This window comes from Sinohyriopsis cumingii, chromosome 16 (assembly GCF_028554795.1).
Source record: "Sinohyriopsis cumingii isolate HCF-2022 chromosome 16, ASM2855479v2, whole genome shotgun sequence".
In the NCBI taxonomy this organism is placed as follows: Eukaryota; Metazoa; Mollusca; class Bivalvia; order Unionida; family Unionidae; genus Sinohyriopsis; species Sinohyriopsis cumingii.
The window spans coordinates 92,019,160-92,023,847 of NC_142976.1; positions in this window are offsets into that span (position 1 = coordinate 92,019,160).

Genomic DNA, 4,688 nt, shown 5'->3' on the forward strand with positions numbered 1-4,688 from the left:
ATCAGGGATATTTAGACGACTAAAATGAAGAAACAGTCTTGTTTGTAATTGGTGAAGAATCTTCATGGAGAACGCCATGGCCTTTCCAGGGGCTCTTGCTTTTTATTATATTCGCATAAACCAAAGCGACTTCAAGTTTAGGAGGCCATACAATTGTTGTTTCTCAAATATCAAATAGAACTGTAGAAATATTGAACAATATACTAAACAAAGCTCTTTATGAGTAATTAACTACAAATAACTTTGTTTTCCATAGTATGGTTAACATGCATTCTTCATATCCTATTTTGGAAAGACTGGACCAGACTAAGGTACGTATGCCCACATTACAAACTATACAATTTCGTAAGGCTCCAAAATTGGTGGCAAATATTTGATTATTTTGTCCTATACACATCCCAATAAATATGCCCACCGAATGCCTTTTGTCTTCATCTCGAGGCTATCTTAGTTCTAAGAAAAAGTCAAGATGGAGTAGCTTGTACGCAATTCTTGCTCAAAAGTCGCTTTTAGTTTTGTGCAATCATGCTTACAGCCAAAATGGACATGATGAAATGAAGCTGCCTCCGCTGTAAAAGGGGGGAGGGGGGCTTAGAGGCTCCAAATACTAAAACGAATGAAACGAATATTGACATAGTATCATGAAAGTTTAAGCAGGTCATCAATATAGACAAGAATATGATACCTGCACCTTTTTGATATAAGTTATTTGCGGATTGATATTTCTAAATCAAGCGAGCGATAATCTGACATAGGAACGCAACAAATTGAGTCCTTTGTTTTCAAAACGGACATATAAAATATAAATAGATTCATACAGTGAATTTTGTATGAATTTTTGAAATTTAATATTTAGATTAGAATAATAGCCATTCCGAGGCCTGAATTATAGTTACTGCTTATTTTATGACCTGTTTATGAGATATTAAAAAATAATACTACCAGCTTATCCTAAAGAAAAGTCATACCATATTTTAGTTGTAATATTACTTGCATATACACACATTGTCAAGTAATCTAGCCAACCTAATTTGATATATGTAGGTTACATTATAATTACAAGTAATTCCTTTAGTTATAGAGGTATTCGTTACAACGATTAAGCTCAAATAAATATTGTCTAATAAATGACTGCATGTACTTGAAATTTTAAAAGATAACATTGCCTTGTTTTAAAACAACCTTATTTGAAACTACATACGCAATATAACGGTGTAACACCTTCCAGGAAGACTTGCTCTTCATTTTAGGGAGATTGGTCTGATTATCAACAGATTTTCTGAGATTTATCGTTACAGACTCCATAATGATCAGTGATATATTGCCGGTTTTAAACTTCTAAATCAGCATGTTCAGGAAATACCAATAAACTCGTGTAATACATCCTTATAAACTAAGGAAATAAGTAAAATAACTATGAGAGATAAGACGACTCACCACTGATGATACCTTTGTCACGTGATCTTCGTTTGGTGGTTTGATTATACATTCATATTATGTACGTTTTCTATATTCAATAGAATGTAAAACAAATCTTTGTAGCAAACTCATATTAAATCGATATTTAAAATAGTATATAATAATAATGAAGACTTTGCATAGCGTCTAATATTTAGAAGTTCTAAGTGGTTTACAATATTAGTCAACACCTAAAACATAAAAACATATATAATGATATGATTACAAACAATAAACACCATGAAATTAGAAAACATACAACATGCTGCAAATATTTAAGGTAAGAAACATTATTAGGTCTTTAAGTTTGTTCTTGCAGTCAAAATATGTGAATTTTAAGAGCACTCTTGAATGTGATCTGTGTCTTTGTGTCTAAGTTCAAAGGGCAATTCATTCCACCTTGCTGGGCCCTGGTATGCAAAAGAATGTTGTCCATATGACTTAGTTTTCATAGTGTCAATAATGAATATACGATCGTCAGAAGAGGAGCGTAAGTTTCTTGCTGGTATATACATATGGGTGAGGTCGGATAGATATGTTGAACTGGAGTCTGTCATTGAAATGTGGCACAGAGAACACATTTTGTGTTTGATTCTGGATCGAATGGGTTGCCAGTGTAGGGTAGATAGTATGGGGGACGTGTGGTCTGATCGTGGTACTCTAAGGATGATCTGAGTAGCTGAGTTTTGAACTTTTTGAAGATTCTGGAGTAGATATTGAGACGAACTAGACATAATTGAGTTACTATAGTCCAGTCTTGAAAGTATTAATGAACAAAAAAGTGTTTTAGTGGCATCAACTTAAATATATTTGCAAATGGAGCTGATGCGTCTCAGCTCAAGACATGCAGCCTTGCATATGTTCATGACATGTTAGTGCAATGTGAGAGTACTATCGAGAGTAACATCTAGGTTTTGTACTGACTGTGTGAATTTAATGTTGGTGTTGCTGATATTTATTGTTTTGAGGTAAAGGGTGATAATTATAAAGTCCTTTTGTTGTGATCAGAATGGCTTCAGTTTTGTCATCATTCATCTGCAGCTTATTACATGTCATCCATGATTTCACATCAGAAATGCACCTCTCCACACCTTGGATGGTAGCATCAACTTCAGTTGGGTGGCTAAATTTGTATAGTTGGGCGTCATCAGCGTACAGTGGGCGAGACACTGGATGATGATCTATGACACTTGAGATCTGCTGAGTATACAGAATGAAGATAACAGGTCCAAGAACAGACCCCTGTGGAACTCTACAACATAGATCAACCGGCTGAAGTGGATTCCAATTTGTGTCCTGTTGACCAAGTAGGACTTGAACCACAGTAAGGCTGAATCATGAATGCCAAATACATGATGCAGACGGTGAAGTAATATATCACGGGCTATTGTGTCAAATGCTGCAGACAAATCAAGGAGGGTGAGGACTGTGATATTTCCGCTATCCAAAGCAGAGAGAAGGCCATTAACTAATTTCAGAAGAGTATGCAAATGACTATATTGTCACTCATTATATTAATTATAGTTTCAGTCTAATTATTTCGCTCTTCATAGTATCGTATCAAGATTATAACAATGATCAATGTTTTTAAATAATTTAATTGACCTCAGCAATGTCAATCAGCAAAATAAACCCTCGATAATACACCGATAACAAAAACCTTACAATTATTAACTAGAGTCACCTACAGTTAATATTTGATGCAAATAGTGCCAGTGATTTTAGTATAATATTGAATAAATACAATAACATAATATAATATCAGACACTAAATACATGTAGATGAAATAATGAGCTTCTTGAATTCTTAATTAAATTTTATATTACGAGTTCAAAGGATTCATTTTATTGGAGGCAACTTTTAAGTAAAATGTTCTGACAGTTGGATATTGACTATTACGTTTTCGTATGACTTTGTTGTCTAGGTACCATTAGTTGCATAATGTTTCTATATAAGGACAAAAATTGACCATATACTGGTAATATGAAATAACATTACGGCTAACACCTTTGACGTATTACCCTATACGGATAAAATGACCCTATACGGAAAAGGGGAATGTAACATAGGTTTGACATTAGTATGAGAGTATGGCGACAAGGAAAACGTAATGTTACAATTAAACTTACCAACAATCATTCATTTTCATGGACCAACACCCAGTCGTCTAATGACCAATACCTTCACTTATAAACCACCTCTCACTTTGACTGACTAATATCCACAACCACAAGCGAACGAAAAGGGTATGTAAATACACACACAATACAGTAAACACGCGTATGCATTATCAAAGGCAAGGGTAGAAAATATAAAGAAGAGAAAAGGGTATAAATATACCCCAACTTTGACATAACAACACTTTGCAGTATCATACACAAAGGGAGGAATGCTAGCTAATACATACACAAACATAATATTATCCCTGAATAGCATAGAAGTGCTTATAGACACACACACACACACACACACACACACACACACACACACATATATATATATATATATATATATATATATATATATATATATATATATATATATGGAAACACGTGCTCACGAGTACATAAACGTACTATTACCCCTTAATAAAGAGATTTGTTTGATCAAGTGTGTAGTGAAAACACACCAGAAAAAGCAGATTATGACACTTTCACATTTCAATATTTTGTATGCCAAGAATTACCAGGATCATACAAGGAATCATCTTTATATTAGTTTCTAAGTCTATCAATTATTCACTATGCCTGGCTATTTGCCTTCATATATCTCTTCCACCTGGTGAGATCAAATTATATGATATCAATATTATGTTTATTCTCTTATACTTTTTCTTCAGTCGGCATCCACTTAACAAATTGTTGATTACTCTTCTCTTTAAATTGAGAAATAATTCAACGTGGATTTCTGTCCCTCTGTAGTGAAAACGCCAGTTATTCTGTTATATTGACTCCCAATCACGTATGATGTGTGTTGGGTGCGACAATGCAATCTACAAAAATATGCAGGAGTAAGTATGTGTCTTGCAGATAGGATGCTGATAGATAAACAAAATAGAATGGTCCAAGAACATAAACAAGCAATTGCTCCAAATTAAATTAATTTCATAAAAGTTCAATGCCCCAGTGGTGGCAACTATTAGCAATGTGAAGATCAGACTTATTATATTCTCCCTTCTAAGGCGGTCATTCATATTTGTTTGAGACGATACTGAAAACAAGAACATAAT